General features: G+C 39.3%; 1 protein-coding gene and 1 long non-coding RNA gene across 2 annotated transcripts in view; one reads left to right on the top strand and one right to left on the bottom strand.

The window, feature by feature from the left end:
- LOC149175692 (rust resistance kinase Lr10-like) overlaps positions 1-21,007 on the bottom strand; it is a 164,158-nt gene that overhangs the window by 103,271 nt on the left and 39,880 nt on the right. The gene's annotated exons all lie outside the window — the stretch shown is intronic.
- LOC149175693 (uncharacterized) lies at positions 20,139-20,777 on the top strand. Its single transcript, XR_016258578.1, has 2 exons — positions 20,139-20,280; positions 20,390-20,777. It is a non-coding gene; the product is annotated as an uncharacterized LOC149175693 (long non-coding RNA).

Raw genomic sequence — 21,007 nt, 5'->3', positions numbered from 1 at the left:
TATACAACAAGGATCAACAAAAAAGTTTGATTTCTCTCATGAACAAAGGTGGTATTGGGATGTTAGCAAGGAGTTTGATGGGGGATGAGTGGGAAGTTAGACATGCTTCACTCTGTTGCTACAAAACTTCTGAATAGGAAGATCTGCACTAGCCACCATGCGTTTCCTTTGCTTAGGCCAGTGAAATGAAAGAAATCATGCTTCTGGAACCCCATCTACCTACCCATTCTATTGCCTAGCATTTTTTATTACTTCAAGGAGGGTGCACTTAGACTTGCAAACCCTCATGTGCCCTTTTCTTTTCTTGTGGCATTTCTTTTTGATTTCCTATCTAAGGCTAACCTTATTACTTCCAAGGCCTCAGATTAAGCAGTTGGGAACCTTCATTCTCTACCTAACTACTCATCTACCAAGATTGAACAGTTTGGACAGATTTCTTTCTCTAGTCTACAACAAAATTGAAATATGGCATGACCTAGTTTAGACTGTTGGATCACCCATTCAGAAGTAGGACAGCATCAAACAACTGAAGGCAAGTGTTTCCAAAAAAATATGATATATTTGCATCACCAAAGCAGAGCATATTTGGCACTTCCCCTGCCAATCATGAAAAATGAAACCTATTGGTATAGGTAGCTAACACACCCCTCCTTCACAACTAGGGTCAATGCCCTAGTACGAACCACACTACAGCGCTGGTTGGACTTGTCATCAAATAATCCAGTCAAGTAGCCTTGCCACCTGTCATTTATATTTTACCTATGTCATAAGAGTGTATATCAAGTAGATACCAAATTTAATAGAACAATCTACATCGTATATTTCCTCATTGGTCATCTCGTCCTTCCCCAACGGAATGGTAGATCTTGGTTATCATATAGTTCTTTCCAGTTTGTAGTTTAGTTCTCATCCATGCATATATATATATATATATATATATATATATATATATATATATATATATATATAACCACAAAATATACATACAGACATGATCTTAAACATCATGTTTATTAAGCCCAATATCCACGTGTCAATTTTTGTTGTTCATACTGGAAATAAATCTTACATTAGATAAATCATAATCTCACTAGGTCATTGATTAGATAAATCATATCTACACAAGCCCTATACAATGCAACAATAACTCTCACAAGTCGTGCACTAGATAAATTGTAACCAAGTAAGTCATACATTTGGTCATACATCCAACATTTCCATCATCAATACCAAATCCATCAATTGATTTTCACATGTCCAACCAAATGTATATAATGTTCATAAATAACCACATGGAACTGCAAAATAGAACCTTAACATAGGTGGCTATCTACGTTAAAATGGGCATCATAAACGCTCATATGACATCGTTGTGGAACCCCTCAATAACAATTAGAGTTGAAACAGTTTCAACTGTCCGGACGCATGGAAAATAGCACTTGAACCCGGATATGCTATAAGGTGGTACCAAAACCGAAATATTGGCAAGCAACGGATTAGTGCACTATCAATTCCACTAGAAGGCACTAGTATAAGTTTCATGCATATAATTTCTTTAATACCTCAGTGAATATAAAAGTCCCACTCTTCCAAGTTGCTGGTTTTTCATCTTCCAAACCAATTAGTTAACTTAAAAATAAAAGACTCAAAACTTCAGAAACTGTTTCCAGCATGATTTTCATACTTATTGAGAGAAATGTCCTCTAAATGTCAAAGGTTCAAATTATATATTTAATCATTGTTTACTAGTACTAAAACAATTTCATGATATATATTGCAGCTCACAATATGACCAAACAAATGAGAAATAAATAAACGAATGGAATAATTGCCTTTGCCCTGCTGCTATTAGTATTTCCCCTCTAAATGGCACCGCATTTCTAAAGATGCCTACTCCTTTCACAAGTGGCCAGTGACCACAAAAAGTTGCGAAGAAAGTTGAGGGTCCTTTTATCCAAAACTAGAGACACATTATTTTTCACGGCATTTTTATTCAACACTAGAATAAGGGTAAAAGTGTATTCTAATATTTTCATTGGTCTTTTATTGACTAATAAGCTTCCATTCTAAAATCCCAAATTCTCTACGAATTGATCTTCTCATTTAATTTAAGATCATTAAAACAACTATCACAATGAGCCTTACACAAGTCCATGGTATTCAATCTATGTTTTCACTAGAAAATTCCACCACCCATAGAATAATCATTAATGTGACATATAGGGTATTTCAACGCATCCTAATCTGAATTCCCATGCTTCATAGTTGTTTACTTAAACACAAGATTTGTTGTTATGACTTCCTCTATGAAGAATGACAAATATACTATGTGAAAGATAATCCTACTATCTGAATGGAAAATCTACTTTATCTTTAATAATAATAATGATAATCTACTATCAACAGAATTAAAAGCCACCCTCGTATGTAAAATAGAACTGACTACCTTCTTTAGATTGGGACACATTTTGGGCATAAATTACTGGCTCCATTGTAAAGCTATATATGGATGCTAATGGTCCTTGCTATGCATGTTGAGCAAAAGGGGTCAGATCAGGTGAAAGTTTGGGAAAATTTTGATAGATAACTCTGCAACCTATCACCTAAGCTAAAGGAAGTCTATGTTATGCATTGCAACATTGACCTTGGGGCATGCTTCTCGAAACAATTTCAAAAAAGAATCCTATGAACACATGCAAACATGTTTACAAAACCAAGGTTGTTAGAGAAACTACAATGGTGTTTGGCTTCTCTTGGCATGATGAAAGGGCTTGGGCAAGGTATCAGGTAAACGGTTGTCAAAGTGGATTTTGTTAGAATGTGACAACCACTGATTAAAATAAAACCAAAATTTACTGAATTAAATATTTGGTAATTTATTTAATGATATTGATTTACAAAACTAGTCACAATTTATGTAACATACACAATGATGTGTACTTCAATATATCTATGAAACCCAAAAGATTGAGGAGGTTGTAAGCCTGATTGTAATTACTCATCTTGGGTAATAAAATACTTTATCTGGCCCCATGAATATTTCCTTGATACACTATCATAGTTTTACCACTTTTGGTGTATTATTCTCAATGATCATTATTTCTCTGCTAGTTATATTTATTGCTCAAGCTCTCTAATATCAACAAGGTTTTGATTTATGTACTTCTTTAACTATAAGGTTGTTGGGATTTTTATTTTTTTTAACCAAGAGGCAACCCGGTAACCATCCCAGAAGCAAATCTTGTAGTCAAAAGCAACATGTGCATAGTATAGATGCAATCATTAAAGTCTTATATGATTTCATTCATGAAGACCATTGGTCAAATTGGTTTCAATGTAAATTTAAGCACAAGGAAAAGTTTGAAAAGTCGTCATCCATAAAGCCGAGGCAATTAAGCTTACCAAAGTATTCCTAGAGATAGTAAAGGAGTTATAATCCGACTATTTATCTAACACCATGAAGAAAATCCCTGTTCAAGATACTTTTCAATGAAATGAGTTGATAACTTGGTTTTTTTTTGTTTTTTTGTACAGATTGGGTCTTCGCTGAAAGGGTATGTCTGCAAAGGTAGCCCCAGCTCTGTTAAGTAAAACAGTCGCATGAAATGACCAAGAAATTACCAAAAGTAGTAAGAAATAAGAGCAGTGTCCTATATCAAAAGGCATATATCAATACAGACAATCATCTGCCCCATCAAACAACTAAAGCAGGCTTGGTAAATTACAACTAGACTACTCATCTAACACAATGATTAAATCCCTGTTCTCGATGTTCTTCACTGAAATGAGTGGATAACTTGGTTTGTTTCTTCAAAGATCAGGTTTTTGTGAAAAGGCAAGTGTGTCTTCAAAGGCAACCTTAACTCTGTTAAGTAAAATAGCAAGTTGCCTATATAAATGCTTCAAGGGTGGAGAAAAGAAGATGTTGTGCCAACCACAAGTCAATGTAATATATATTTCTTGTGCTAGTACAAGAAATCTGATTACACATTCAGGGACAATGGACAACATGAAGGAGCAGAGCAGGAACGGAACACGTGATACCTGGACATGAAACGAAACAATACTGTCACATGACTCCTATTTTGGCAGCTGCGTGACTTTGATGTTGCAAGCACTTTGTGGGGACTTCTTGTCCAAAGCAGGCCATAGAACAGTTACAAAAAGAAGCATTCATGTATCATGAGTTTGGTCCAGCTTTTGTATATTACACTGACACACAATCTCTCAAGCTTTCTGAAAGAATTCCTATATTTAATCTTTGGAGTTATATTTCAGGGAGTGTAGCAACCAATGTTTTGTAGTTTGATATGGTTGGATGTTCTGAGTGAAGTTAGAATTTCGGTTGCATTAATGGATGGCCAACGCTTGCCTTGTTTCTAGTAACCTTGGGATGAATTTAGAGTGATTTGAGTTTCATGTTTATCCCAATTTGTGCCTGACCTGAGAAATGTGCAGTTTGCACATTGTTTTTAACAGCCTTACTAAGTTCAGAATCACTGCATATCGTCCAAATAGGTTTGTTACAATAAATAAGACCAGTAGCTGAAGAGCGTCTAGTGGGTGATCAATTAAAGTTGGAGTTATGTCAAGCCAATGGGATTTAGTACGACTGCGGTTTTCTCCCGGACCCAAGAGTATTTATTTTGTGGCGGGTAGGCGGACTGTAATGTATTCAGCCCGATTCCATTCACTGTAGGCAGGGTTTGGTCCATGCGCCCCCCCCAAGAAGACTATTGCAGGCAATTATCGATGGCAAGAAGCCAGAATTCTGGATTCTGTGAAAGGCCTCTGTGGCTTCTCTCATCCTCTTAGCCTGTACATAGGTTCTGATCAAGAGATCAAACACCAGTGGATTTGAATTACAATTCTTGTAAGTATTCACCAGAGCATCCACAACTAGAGACGTTGAAACTCCACTCTTTCACACCATGCGAAGCAACAGAGACTGAGCATCTGCCAACTTCCTACCCTTGGTTAATATATGGATCATGGCACTTAGGGATTGGGCAGTGTTCTGGTAGTTCTGTTGTTTTCCAACCCAGCAAAAGAATCTAAGACCCAACTCTGCATTGTCCTTACACTTATACAAAACATTGATCATAACTAGTGGGCTCAATAGATGACCTATCTGCTGCAGATCCCCACCCAGTTTTCCAGCCTTAAAAAGCTGTAAAAATTTTCAATAAGATGACTATCACATGAAGAGGGACAATTGTCCTCTATAACTTGAAATCTTAACCGATCTGCTATGGCTTCGTTTACTATAATTGTTTTGGTGCTGAAGAAATGGACTTGGGTCACTGTTCTTGAATTTTCTATCATGTGCATAAAATAGGTATTTCGATGACAAAGATCATTTTGATAAAGAACAAGTAGTTTACTATAAATGAGATGCCTAGTTCTATCCAACTCTCTTGTTAACCTTCTAATGAGTGTCACCATCTTCTTGACTTGAACTGTATTTGTTTACTAGATACGATCAACGATCAGGCATTTCTATGAAGATAAGTCGAACTAAATGTAGTTAAAACCCATGTTTTTCTCTGTTGTTCTTGAAGTAGTTAATGACATGCTTTAAACATTGGTAATCTATTCTAACCAACCATGCTTGATGTGACTTACTTGGAGATATGTGTTTGTGCAAAGAAGCCACATTTCTCACTGACTTTCAAATTTGCTTCTCACTGAGTTTTCAAATTTGCTCCACTAGTCAAGGAGACACTTTCCCTTTATTAACTATTTCCCTTTCTAACTAATCACATTAACGACTCATAAACATACTCCAACATTATTAGGATTCCATTTTCAGCCTCCTCTATCCTTGTCCGAACAATCAAGCGAACTCATGAAACAAAGAAGTGGTGGTTCCATTAAAGCTCATCAATTTGCATCAGTATCTTTACGGAAAGCTGGCCTTGCCAAGATTTGACTCACAGCAACCTCACACTTCCTGGGATTGTGACCTTAGTAACTCATACTTAGTTCATCTCGCAGAATTTGAACAAAATAATGTTGAAATTTGGTACCAGAGGACAAGTGGTTCCCTAAGGCTTTGATCTTTGGCCTAGGGAAAAGTGTCCAAAAAGAATTTAATTTTTCTCCTAAAGTGACTTTATAATTTTTATAAAGTCAAATCTAATTTAAAAGTGACTTTAAGTGATAAAGTTACTAAAGTCTAATTTTAAAGTGACTTTAATAAAGTCAATGTAAAATTACAAAGGAAAAGTGACTTTGGAAATAAATGACTAAGTGGGTCTTTATTAAAGTGGGGTGAATTAAAAAATAGACAGTGAGATTTAAATGAGCATTTAATCTCAGCCCTAGATCTCAATCTATTTTAGCCATTGGATTTAGGGATCATCCAAAAGTCACTTAGGGTTAGATTAAAGAAGGAAAAGGAGGAAAATATCTTTCATTCTTTCATGAGCAGATTGGGAGAAGGAGAGCAAGAGAGCAAGGGAGATTTCTGGACAGGGAGGAGAAGGAGGCAGTAGCTTGGCACACATTCCAAGGCAGCATTCCAGCAAGTCTGTACAACTGAGTTAGCATACAGTGAAAGGCAGATTTTTTGGGCATGATTTTCAAGGAGGCCGTACAACAATTTGCACAGAAATAGAGCAGAAATCTGAGTTTGCTGGAACGATTTTCAAGGAGGTCGTACAATAGAATTTCAAGGAGGCCGTACAATAGTTTTTGGCACAGAAATCGAGGAAATCGTATAACAGAATTTATGGCAGCTTGCACGATTTTCTAGGCAGGTCGTACAACAGAATTTAAGGTTGAAAATTGGCACAGAAATTGAGGAGGACGTACAACATTTATTGTTGTTCAGATTTTGCTGTTTGCAAGCTTTTCCAGTTGGCTGTGAGGCACGGAAAATGAGATAAGTTGTAAAAGTTTGCTTGCTGATTTTTGCTGAAGATTTCTCACTGTAAAAAGCATTTTTAGAAATAAGAAAGAGCTCTCGAACTGGTTTTCCCCAAGAGTTGTAGGGGGTTTTTCCAGGGTCACCTTGACCAAAAATCACTGTGTTTAAATGTGTTAAATGGCTGTTTGTATGTGCTGATTTTTATATTTCTGCATTTTCCAGCGTTCTGTAATTTTTCCAGAATTTGTGTTTTCAACAAAATTTATTTTTTCAGTTGTTGAATGTATGGATATGGGAAAGGGCATTTAACTATTATGGGAGAAATAAGGTGAAACTGAAAACCGGGGTGGGAAATGAGAAATTTTTACATGGTATCAGAGCTTGAGTGCTGAAGTGCAGTTTGGGACAGCAAGGAGGAAAATTACAACCTGCTGATTTTTCACTCAGAAAATTCCAGCAAGCTGATTTTTCACAAACAACAATTTTATCTTTACTACAACAGTGTTATTTTTCAGTTTTAGGACAGCAGGATGTCATTGGGATTGAGGGTGGAGGATAGGCTGGATGGGCATACAAATTACAGCATTTGGAAGGAGAGAATGCAGAGTATCTTTGAGGAGGCAGAAGTCTGGGACATCATGGTGCATACCACACAGAACCCTGTTGTTGTGCCTACTGATGCTACTCAGTTGGCTGAGTATAATAAAAATAACAACAAGGGTAAGAGACTGATTCTAGACGGAGTGAAAGACCATTGCGTTCCTCATGTGAGAGGAAAGAGAAATGCCCATGAGATGTGGACAGCATTGTCCAATCTCTACCAGAGTACCAATGAGAACCGGAAAATGGTCCTGAAGGAGAAGCTGAAGATTATTAAGATGGGTAATGATAGTGCAGCTAGATATCTCACAAAGATTACTAATGTGAGAGATGAGTTGGTAGCAGTTGGAGAGGACATTCCACCCACTGAGTTGGTGCAGATTGCAGTGAATGGCCTCCCCCGTTCATGGATGAAATTTGCTGATGGGGTTTGTGCACGTGAGACCCTTCCCACATGGGAGAGGTTTTGGGATGATTGCATTCAGATAGAGATCATGAAAGGTCAGCTTGGGGCAGCCAAGCCAGTTGAGCAGGATGAGGATGTAGCACTGTCGGCAGGAGGCAAGAAAGGCAAAGGGAAGAAGCAGGCTTCCACAAGCAATGGTGGGGGCAAAGGCAAAGGTAAAGGTAAACAGGGTAACACACAGAAGGACTATTCCAAGGTGAAGTGTTGGAATTGTCAAAAGATGGGACACTATGCAGTTGTGTGTCCTGAGAAGAAGAAGAAGAAGGGGAATAACCAGAGCGTGGCAGCTTCAGCAGAGGTTGAGGACTTTGCAGTTCATTTTGACCGAGAGTTTTGGTTCACTACATATGAGTCCTCTAGTGTAGGATCACCTGCCACACAGGTTCAAAGGAAGCATGCTTTTCCCTCGATTAGCGGAGCATCTTCGGGTATCTGGTATGTGGACAGTGGGGCTTCACGTCACCTGACAGGAGTCCGTGAGTACTTCTCGGAGCTTTCAGAGAGTGGCACTGATATAGAGGTAGTGTTCGGTGATGACAGAGTTGTTAGAGCAGTTAGTGTGGGGACATTGACATTTCAGAGGGAGTCCAAACCTCCCTTGAAGGTGTCATATGTTCTTTATGTGCCAGCGATGAGGAAGAACCTCATATCCGTCTCAGCTTTGGAGGACAGAGGATATGAGGTACAGTTCAGGGGAGGACAGGTGTTGATGTATCCCAAGGGCACTCCAGCTGATTCAGCTAGAGTGATTGGTGTACGCCATGCAAAGGTGTACAAGTTTGCATTCCAGTCCCTTTTGGCATTGAGCAGTAGTACTGACAGCAGAGCTAGCAGTTCTGAGCTATATGAGATTTGGCACCGCAGGATGGGGCATATGTATCATGGAGCCTTGAGGACCTTACGGGAGATCTGTTGGGTCCCTATAATACTAGTGATTACCCCATTACTATTGTAGTTATACCCCTTATTTATATTATTGTTCCCCTATTACCCCCATATTGTTATTTCTGTGCCCCATAGAATCCCTCTATTGTTATTTTTGTGGCTTTATATTATTATTGTTAGGTCGGCTGGATTATATTGTGACTCCTTAGACTCCTATATATAGAAAGGAGGTTTTGTCATTTGTATCATCCAAGAATTGTTCATTTATGTAATGTAAAGGAGGTTTCCCCCTCGAAGAGGCTGAATTCTAAGGCGTGGATCTCTCTTTTCTATCTTTTTTGTGAGCTGGTTTCATAACATTTGGTATCAGAGCTTTGGATTCTAGGGTTTCGCTGCTCCAAACAGGTCATCGTGGAATTTTCACTATAACTTTTTTCTGTGACGTTTCAGAAGTCGCAAAAAAAACCCATTTGAGAAGAAATCACGTTGAACCTTGGGTCCGAATTTCAGAGCTTTTTGCGTGATATTTGCGGAGATATGATCTGAGGAAGTTGGTCTTTTTGCAGACTCCTGAATTACATTCAAAACAGGTGACCTGGGGAAAATTGTCATAACTTTCTCTCTGAGGATCGGATTGAAATTTCGTAAGAAGGTACAGAAAGAGGACGGATTGTAGTTTCTTGTATGTGAGTTTCAGATCCAAAGGTTCAAACAGTGATGCGTGGCACGTCATACAAGTTCGCTCTACTGAACTAGTCTAAAAGCAAGTCACTGTGGGAGATTTCACATAACTCTTCCTTGGAGAATCCAATTTCGGTCAGTCTTGTGGCATTGGAAAGAGGACACAGAGGGCTACTACAGATCACAAATTCAGAACTAGATGATTGGAAAGTACATAGATACATCAGAGGCAATATCGAGCTCCTAAAAAGTGAAAAAAGGTGTGTAGATTTTCTTAAATTTTTGCTTAAGCTTGGTTTGAAAATTTATTTTGAAGGAATTCAAAGAGCATAGTAGAGTATTATTATCGGTAACTAATGACCCGAGGAAAGAAAATGCAAACACCTAGTAAGGAACCTGAAAGCTCTAGCATGACTCATGAAGAAGAGGAAGAAATGCAACATGATATATCAAAATTACAAGACCAAGTGCAACAACTGTCCCTTGCACAAAAAGGAACAGAATCTAAGATGGATGGTTTAAAGAAAGATGTAGAAGCTAAGATGGATGGTTTAAAGAAAGGCGTAGAAGCTAAGATGGACTGTTTAAAGAAAGGCGTAGAAGCTAAGATGACTGACGTGGAAGCTAAGATGGATGATTTGAAGATAGATTTGAAGACAGACATGGACGAATTGAAGATAAATATGAATAAGTTGCTACAAGAAATGGTCCCTAAGGGTGAAAGAGTACTAAAGGAAACTCATGATGAGAACAAAAGAAATGTTAATCATGATTCCATAGACGCTAATGTTGGATCGAAGAATCACCATATTCCAAAAATCGATATGAGGAAGTTTGATGGCAAGGATCCCGCCACATGGATATTACAGATGGAGCAATTCTTCGATCTCAATAATGTGCAAAACACACAAAAGGTACGTATGGCAACTGTATATTTGGAACCAAATCAGTTTGTATGGTATCAATGGCTTTGTTCTCGTAAACAATTTATCACTTGGGCAATTTTTACGGAAGAATTGATAGCACATTATGAGGATACAAAAAGCAACACTTTTTTTAGCCAATTGATAAGTCTCAAACAAAAGGGTTCAATAATGGAGCACATTGAGGAGTTCCAAAAATTGAACATAAGGGTAAAAGATATTCCAGAGGAGCATAGGATTGATGTGTTCATAGGGTCTTTAAAGGATAATATCCAACATGATGTTCGCCTTTGGGAACCTGATTCATTAGAGAAGGCATTCAGGTTAGCAAGAAAAATGGAAAGCAAAATTATGGCAACTAGGAAGCATACCACTCACAACTATAAAGACGGAAGTGTTGTTGCCCCTAGTCTTCCACAACCTACAAGGTTGACACCACAACAATTGGAAGAAAAAAGAGCAAAAGGGCTTTGTTACAATTGTGATAGCAAATACACAAAAGGTCATAAGTGTGCTGAGAAGAAATTATTCTACATAGATTGTGAAGAAGAAGAAAAGGAGCAAGAAAGGTCAAAAGAAGAGGATATACTTCAGGAACAAAGCCTAGATGAAGAACAAATAAATCCGACCATATCTTGTAATGCATTGGCGGGAATTACCACTCCTCAAACCATCAAGATAGAAGGACAAATCAAGAAGAAAAAGGTAATAGTGTTGATTGATTCAGGAAGCACCCACAATTTTATTCATTGTAAGGTAGCAAAAGAATTGAATTGCTTCCTATATCCAGCACCAGAGTGTCAAGTGATGATTGCAAATGGAGGAACAATAAATTGCTCTGGAAAGTGCCATAATATCAAGCTATCCATGGGAGAATATGTATTGACTAGCCCAATGCTTTCCATTCCAATGGGAGGTGCTGATGTTGTACTAGGAGTCCAATGGCTACAATCCTTGGGTACAATAGCTTTTAATTTTCAAGAACTTTTCATCAAATTTTCTACGGAAGGAAAGGAAGTTGAATTAAGGGGTATTGCAGGGAAACCAGGAAAGATAATCAGCTCTAATGGTATGACAAAGCTTCTAAAAAAGGAGCAAAGAGGTGTAATTGCACAATTATGTTCGCTAGATGTTTCCACATTGGAATCATCTATTTCTCCAGATCTCCAAAAAGTCCTGGACAATCATTCCAAGGTATTTGAGACTCCCAAAGGTCTCCCACCTATGCGTGATCATGATCATGCTATTCATCTGATTCCAGGAAGTGTTCCTCCAAACATCAGGCCGTACAGATATCCCTATGTCCAAAAAAGTGAAATTGAACGTATGGTTGCAGAAATGCTAGAGGCTGGTATAATTCAACCGAGTCAAAGTTCTTTCTCAGCTCCAGTAGTATTGGTGCACAAGAAGGATGGATCATGGCGCATGTGTCCGGATTATAGGGAGCTCAACAAGCTCACTATTAAAGATAAGTTCCCCATTCCTGTCATTGATGAATTACTGGATGAATTGCATGGATCAATTTACTTCACCAAGTTGGATCTTCGTTCGGGATATCATCAAATCAGAATGAAGATTGAAGACATTCCGAAAACGGCATTTAGAACTCATGAGGGTCATTATGAATTTTTGGTCATGCCTTTTGGCCTTACCAATGCACCTTCAACATTTCAAGGTTTGATGAATTCAATTTTCAAACCATTCCTTAGAAAATTTGTGTTAGTATTTTTTGATGATATACTAATCTACAGCAAGTCTTGGAAGGATCATGTTGAACATGTTGACAGGGTGCTACAACTATTGGAGGAGAAACAATTATATGCAAAAAGATCCAAATGTTTCTTTGGAGTCCAGGAGGTGGAATATTTGGGTCATATTGTATCTCATGAAGGAGTTAAGGTAGACCCTAGCAAAATTAAAGCCATTAAGGAATGGAAAATCCCCACATCCATAAAGCATCTGCGAGGATTTCTTGGGTTGACAGGGTATTATCGCAAGTTTGTTAAGAATTATGGGAGAATAGCAGCACCTCTAACAACATTATTGAAGAAAGATTCATTTTCATGGACTCCGGAAGCAACAAAGGCCTTTGAACATCTTAAAGAGGCAATGTGCCAAGCACCGGTCTTAGCTACACCGGACTTCACAAAAACCTTTATTGTGGAATGTGATGCTTCAGGAAATGGAATTGGTGCTGTTCTAATGCAAGATGAAAGACCCATTGCTTTTGAAAGTCGTCCAATCAAGGGAAAGTTTTTAAGCAAAGCTATTTATGAGAAGGAAATGTTGGCAATACTCCATGCACTTAAGAAATGGCGACCCTACCTAATGGGAAGACACTTCAAGGTAAAAACGGATCATGATAGCCTTAAATACTTTTTAGAACAAAGATTATCCTCTGAAGAGCAACAAAAGTGGGTCACAAAGATGTTGGGTTATGACTTTGAAATCATCTACAAAAAAGGGAAGCAAAATGTGGTGGCAGATGCACTCTCAAGAAAGGATGAGGATGTGGAAGCATTGTTGTGTGCCATTTCTATTATCCAACCAGATTGGATAAACGAAGCAAGGGAGGAATGGAAGAATGACGAAGAAGTGTGGGCACTTATTCGAAAGCTACAACAAGATTCCAGTACTTCTGATACATTTAGCTGGAAAAATGATTCGTTATGGTACAAAGATCGCTTATACCTCTGTAAGAATTCCCAGCTAAAACAAAAGATTCTTATGGAATTGCACACTTCTCCCTTAGGAGGGCACTCAGGATTTTTAAAAACTTACCACAGGGTTAAGAAGGAATTTTTTTGGGATGGCCTTAAATCAGATATTCAAAAGTTTGTGGCGGAATGTTTGGTTTGCCAACAAAATAAAGTTGAAACAATTAAGACACCGGGTCTATTACAACCTTTATCCATTCCAAGCCAACGTTGGGAGGAGGTTTCAATGGATTTTATCACAGGTTTACCCAAGTCTGAGGGAAAGAGTGTCATCATGGTGGTAGTTGACAGACTTACCAAGTATGCACACTTTTGTGCATTATCACATCCATTTAAAGCCAGTACAGTTTCTACTGCATTTATGGAAACAGTTCAAAAGCTACATGGAAACCCAAAGATTATTGTAAGTGACAGAGATCCCATTTTCACTGGAAATTTTTGGACAGAATTATTTTCTTGTCTTGGTACTCAGTTAGCTCATAGCTCATCTTATCATCCTCAATCTGATGGGCAAACTGAGATAGTAAACAAATGTTTGGAAGGATATCTTCGTTGCTTTGTATCTGATAAACAGACACAATGGGTCAAATGGTTGCCTCTGGCTGAATGGTGGTATAACACTTCCTTCCATACAACAACAAAAATGACCCCATTTATGGCACTTTATGGGTATCAACCACCATCCATCACATCATATTTAAGAGAAAATTCTAAGGTTCAGGCAGTGGAACATCACATCGAACATCAACAACAAGTCCTCCAACTCTTAAAGGATAACCTCGTGTTGGCACAAAATAGAATGAAACAACAGGCAGATCAACATCGCAGTGAAAGAAGTTTTGATGTAGGTGATTGGGTATTCCTACGGCTACAACCATATAAGCAAATGTCCCTAAAGCAAGCTAAGAAGGATAATAAATTATCACCAAAGTATTATGGTCCGTACAAGGTGTTGCAAAAGATTGGTACTATGGCATACAAATTGGAGCTTCCTGCAGCTTCTCGATTGCACCCAGTTTTCCATGTTTCATGTTTAAAGAAGGTTATAGGTGACAAGCTCCCAATTCAAACAATATTGCCAGAACTTGACGAGGAAGGAAAAATTATATTGGAACCGGAAGCAGTCACAGAAACAAGAACTCGACAGCTACGAAATCGATCAATTTCAGAGTATCTTATCAAGTGGAAGAACTTATCCGCTGAAGATTCCACATGGGAGGATGAGAATTTTATGCAGAAGTATCCAGAACTACTCAAGCGTTGAGGACAACACTTTTTTGAAGGAGAGGGGCATGTTGGGTCCCTATAATACTAGTGATTACCCCATTACTATTGTAGTTATACCCCTTATTTATATTGTTGTGCCCCTATTACCCCCATATTGTTATTTATGTGCCCCATAGAATCCCTCTATTGTTATTTTTGTGGCTTTATATTATTATTGTTAGGTCGGCTGGATTATATTGTGACTCCTTAGACTCCTATATATAGAAAGGAGGTTTTGTCATTTGTATCATCCAAGAATTGTTCATTTATGTAATGTAAAGGAGGTTGCCCCCTCGAAGAGGCTGAATTCTAAGGCATGGATCTCTCTTTTCTATCTTTTTGTGGGCTAGTTTCATAACAAGATCACTACAGGTGTGCCAGATTTCAGTACTGATCACTTTGATACTTGTAGAGGATGTGCGATGGGAAAGTTTTCCAAATCCCCTTTTCCCAGCAGTGACAGTAGAGCAACTGGGATACTTGATTTGATTCATTCTGATGTGAGCGGTCAGATGTCTCATGTTTCCTTGAGTGGATATGAGTACTATGTTTTATTCATTGATGATCACTACAGGAGGACCTGGATTTATTTCTTGAAGACCAACAGTGAGGTCTTCAAGCGGTTTCAGGAATTTAGAGCTCTTGTGGAGACACAGACAGGTCGGAAGATCAAGTCCCTGAGGTCGGACAATGGGGGAGAGTACACCCTTGGAGAGTTTGTTGACTATTGTGTGGAGGCAGGCATTAGGAGGGAGTTCATTGTTCCTTACAACCCCCAGCAGAATGGGGTTGCGGAGAGGAAGAACAGATCCATCGTAGGGGCTGCCAAAGCCATGTTACATGATCAGGGGTTGCCATTGTTCTTGTGGGTAGAGGCCTGCAACACAGCTGTTTATTTGCAGAACAGGAGTCTGCATCATGCCTTGGGGCACATGAATCGGAGGAGGCCTTTTCTAGGAAGAAGCCTGATATTGGTCATCTTCGTATCTTTGGATGCATTACATACTCCTACATACCCAAGGAGAAGAGGACCAAACTAGAGCCCACCGCAGAGAAGGGTATCTTTGTGGGCTACAGTGAGACCTCAAAGGCCTTTCGGATTTACATTCCTGCACAGAGGAAAGTTGTTGTCAGGCGGGATGTGAAGTTTGAGGAGGACAGGGCCTTTAGGAGGGCATGGGAGTTAGAGTATCTGGATCAGCCAGACCCTCAGCAGCAGTTGAGTCAGTCGCAGGGATCCAGTTGGCAGGGATCATGAGGATCCGGAGGTACATCTATGAGGATGTCATGTCTGTCAATGAGCAGTGGCTCGCCGAGCCAGAGGGGTGGTGCTCCGAGCAGTTCACTAGGGAGTCCACTGATGGACAGTTCACACGGTACCTCAGCTTCTACAGGTTCAGGTGCAGGAAGGAGGACAACAGACAGATAGTCAGGAGTTTAGGCTCCTGATGATGATGATGAGGAGGAGTTTCATTCTCCTATGGGAGAAGTGCACTCAGGGAAAAGGAAGCCCAAGTGGCTTCAGGACACCTTGAAAGATGCCACATCTGTTGCTGAGCCTAAGAGGCCGGTTAGAGAGAGTAGACCACCTGAGAGGTTTTGTAGCTATATGGCAATGGTTACCAACATCCTTGACTCCGAGCCTTCTAGCTATGAGGAGGCAGCTAGCCAGCAGGCCTGGAGAGAGGCCATGCAAGAGGAGTATTCTTCTATCATGAAGAATGATGTTTGGGAGGTGGTGCCGAGGCTTGAGGGAAAATCCGTGGTTACTTCTAGATGGCTGTACAATGTAAAGCATGCTACAGATGGCAGCATTGAGAAATTCAAAGCGAGGTTTGTGGCTAGAGGGTTCTCTCAGGTAGAGGGAGTTTATTATGAGGAGACCTTCAATCCTGTGGCTCGATATACTTCGATCCGCTCCATTATATCGATAGCAGCAGAGATGGGTTGGAAGATCCACCAGATGGATGTGAAGACTGCATTTCTCAATGGCTTCATATAGGAGGAGGTGTACATTGAGCAACCACAGGGCTTTGAGGTGCATGGGAAGGAGTCCCATGTGTGCAAACTGAAGAAGGCCCTTTATGGCCTGAAGCAAGCTCCCAGAGCTTGGTACTCTAGGATAGATACATACTTGCAGGGGATGGGTTTCACAAAGTGTGAGGCAGATCCGAACCTTTACTTTATTGTGACAGGTGAGGAACCTCTCATTCTGGTGCCGTATGTGGATGACTTGGTCATTACAGGTGCAAAGAGACTCATAGAGCACTGCAAGAGAGATCTTGCGGCGGAGTTTGAGATGAAGGACATCGGCTTGATGCATTACTTTTTCGGTTTGGAGGTGTAGCAGGAGGAGGGGCATTTCTTCCTAGGGCGGGGGAAGTATATTGTGGACATCCTTGGCAGATTCCACATGGAGGATTGTAAACCCATGTCGACACCAATGATTACCAACTGGAAGAAGCTTCATGCTTCGGATTCTGAGTTGGTGGATCCCACATTGTACAGGCACTTGATTGGTTCCTTGATGTATTTGGTTAACACTAGACCGGATATTTGTTTTGCAGTCAACACGATGAGTCAGTTTATGTGTGAGCCTAGGAAATTTCACTGGGTGGCTGCAAAACACATTTTGCTGTACTTGCAGGGGACAGTGGATTATGGTTTGGACTACAGGCAGGGGGATGGAGTGAGATTGGCAGGTTATACTGATTCTGATTGGGCAGGTTGTGCTTCTGATAGGAAGAGCACTTCAGGGTGCTGTTTTGGGTTGGGTTCGACAGTAGTGTCATGGTTCAGCCGGAAGCAGCAGTCAGTAGCATTGAGTTCAGCAGAAGCAGAGTATATGGCAGCCAGTCTAGCTAGTTGTGAGGCCATCTGGCTTCGCAAGATGTTGTTTGGCTTATTTGGTCAGCCATTGAGACCTTCAGTGATTTACTGTGATAATCAGAGTTGCATTAAACTCACGGAGAATCCAGTATTTCACGACAGGTCAAAGCATATCGGGATCAAATATCATTTCATCAGAGATTGTGTTCAGAAGGGCACTGTGAAGCTTGAGTATATTCCCACTGATGAGCAGATTGCAGATATTCTTACCAAAGCCTTACCATGGGGCAAGCATGACTACTTCAGAGACAAGATGGGTGTGGTGAGGAACACCTTCCTCGGTAAGAGGGAGTGTTGAAATTTGGTACCGGAGGATAGGTGGTTCCCTAAGGCTTTGATCTTTGGCCTAGGGAAAAGTGTCCAAAAAGAATTTAATTTTTCTCCTAAAGTGACTTTATAATTTTTATAAAGTCAAATCTAATTTAAGAGTGACTTTAAGTGATAAAGTTACTAAAGTCAAGTGACTTTAATAAATTCAATGTAAAATTACAAAGGAAAAGTGACTTTGGAAATAAATGACTAAGTGGGTATTTATTAAAGTGGGGTGAATTAAAAAATAGAAAATGAGATTTAAATGAGCATTTAATCTCAGCCCTAGATCTCAATCTATTTCAGCCATTGGATTTAGGGATCACCCAAAAGTCACTTAGGGTTAGATTGAAGGAGGAAAAGGAGGAAAATGTCATTCATTCTTTCATGAGCAGATTGGGAGAAGGAGAGCAAGAGAGCAAGGGAGATTTCTGGACAGGGAGGAGAAGGAGGCAGCAGCTTGGCACACATTCCAAGGCAGCATTCCAGCAAGTCCATACAGCTAAGTTAGCATAGAGTGAAAGGCAGATTTTTTGGGCACGATTTTCAAGGAGGCCGTACAACAGTTTGCACAGAAATCGAGGAGAAGAAATCTGAGTTTGCTGGCATGATTTTCAAGGAGGTCGTACAACAGAATTTCAAGGAGGCCATACAATAGTTTTCGGCATAGAAATCAAGGAAATCGTACAACAGAATTTCTGGCAGCTTGCACGATTTTCTAGGTAGGTCGTAGAATAGAATTTAAGGCTGAAAATTGGCATAGGAATCAAGGAGGACGTACATCATTTATTGCTATTCAGATTTTGCTGTTTGCAAGTTTTTCTAGTTGGCTGTGAGGCACGGAAAACGAGATAAGTTGTAAAAGTTTACTTGCTGATTTTTGCTGAATATTTCTCATTGTAAAAAGCATTTCCAGAAATAAGAAAGAGCTCTCGAACTGATTTTACCCAAGAGTTGTAGGGGGTTTTTCCAGGGTCACCTTGACCAAAAATCACTGTGTTTAAATGTGTTAAATGGCTGTTTGTATGTGCTGATTTTTATATTTCTGCATTTTCCAGCATTCTGTAATTTTTCTAGAATTTGTGTTTTCAGCAAAATTTATTTTTTCAGTTGTTGAATGTATGGATATGGGAAAGGGCATTTAACTATTATGGGAGAAATAAGGTGAAACTGAAAACCGGGGTGGGAAATGAGAAATTTTTACAAATAATTCAACCCAAATTTTGAGTTTAGCCCTGCCAACTAGTATGAACAAACAATGTGTATACACCCTCAACGGATTAATTGCCTTGTTAGGGCTAGGCTTACGTCACCTGTAATCCTCCCGCGCTACAAACAGAGCATAAACTAATCCATTCTCTACGAAGATTTGGATATGTCCAATCTAACCGGTGGTTATGGATTAAGTTGAAAAAGAACAAAATGAACCAATTGAGCACCCTAAAACTCTGTACACCTGCAAAACTCATGGAAAATGAAGAAATCGTTCTTGTGTTAATGTTTAATAATAATACTGATTATGGGTACTTGCAGGGAAGTTGAAACCTCGTCGAAGATGGAAATTTTACCTTATTGAACAGAAGCTGCTTGCTAAGTATGCCCATTTGCTAACTTTGCCTGGTTTCTATGGAATCGCTACCATCATACAACAATTATCAATGATGACCTCCTCCACCCCATCCTTTGAATACTATAATGCCAGTTCTCTTAAGGACATTAGAACCACTTGCTATAGCTCCATAAACAGTGCATTTATCAATGCCTACATCAAGCCAAATTTGAATTTAAGCGAGTCTGAGCAAGGGCCTAACAGAAAACACATTCTAGATTGTAAAGGCTATAGTTGGGCCCAATATTGGAGTTGAGCCATGAACAATCAGCTTCCAGCCATTTAGCTACCTCTTGATCACAGACTAAAGTGTTATCTCAACCCCAGATAAAAACACATAAATGGAAGATCCACATAGTGTGAGGATTAGAAAACTAATCACCACTGCTTGTATCCAATCTTGGATCAAGTTAATCCCAAACACCAAGAATCAACAAAGTTTGTAGATCTATCTTCTAGAGACACTGTAGATGTTCCAAACATATCTGAAAATACAAGAACCGTCATTAGGGAAGATACATCCACCCATCTTCTTATGATCAAATGGGAAAATGCTAGAACATATATGGAAATAAAATCAGTCCCTTCGAATGTTTTCAATGTCACAAAGCTTTCAGATATGTTGGAGAGGCAATCAGCATTGAAGCCCCTGAAATGCATTGATATCCACCTTTAACTTGAACTTCTCCAGGCCATGGAAAGTCCTCACAGCTCTTCCTACATCGCCGGCAGCCGAATACCTACGCATCATGATCAACAGAGTTTGATGGGTCACCATGCCCCTATCCTTCCTTTCTCTGATCAATCCCCATGCAAGATTAAACTGTTTTAGCTTGCCCAAGATTGCAATCATTGTATGGTACACTCTTAAATTATGCTTGTATCCTACGTATGAAATAATAATATTTACTCTAACATATGTTGCAGGGAGCAATAGTAGATGGCATTCAAAGAAGTTTCCTTCCAGAATCCAAGAAACACTTCATTTATCTGGGAGATGGCCGGGGAGATTTATGCCCTTCATTGAAATTGGGGAGTGAAGATCACGTCCTTGCAAGACAAGGGTCAGGCTACTAATTTGTTTGCACTTATAAACATAAAATTCTTCAATCTTTTGTATCTTATAGCTGTTTCCATTGGTCTGAAGTTTGAACAATCCATATTTATTTTCAGGTACCCACTTTCGAAACTTCTTGGTCAGAACCCTGATCTTGTTAAAGCTCAAGTTCATAGCTGGAGCAATGCAAAAGATGTTGAAGATTGCCTTTCTAAATTGCTTATGCCTTGAGGTAGGAATTTATGCCTCTTGTCGAGAAGATGCATACATATCAATCACTATTAAAGCAACACTGTGCGACATTTATCTGATTAGATGTATTGAATATCGCTATGCATATGATTACCTCGGTAACCTTCTAGTGTTTTCAGAAGGCAAAAATTTATTAAGGAAACCTCACTGGTTAATAGGCTATAATCAAAGGTAAACTGTTGTAATTTTTATCGATATAAATCAGCAAACCCGCATGGAATGCCTGGTCAAAGCTGCATGTTGTTTCTTTTATTTGTCAATGTATAAGCCTGATTAAATGGCTCTAAACATACCGTTTTTTCAATTAGATTGGAAAAGTCAAAACTTCTGATTTTACCTACCTGGAATAAAACCTATAAATAGTTCAAGACAATGAAGGTAGAGAAACTTACAGGATTTATTGAACTGTTTATAGATAACGTACAACTTGTTCTTTTGTTCTTATCCACTTGGAAATACAATCTCTTGTGATGATCTTTGCT

The sequence above is a fragment of the Pinus tabuliformis genome, chromosome 4_1 (genome assembly GCF_031772625.1).
Source record: "Pinus tabuliformis cultivar Carrire ecotype Pingquan chromosome 4_1, CPIR1, whole genome shotgun sequence".
In the NCBI taxonomy this organism is placed as follows: Eukaryota; Viridiplantae; Streptophyta; class Pinopsida; order Pinales; family Pinaceae; genus Pinus; species Pinus tabuliformis.
This window is presented reverse-complemented; position numbering and strand designations above follow the sequence as displayed.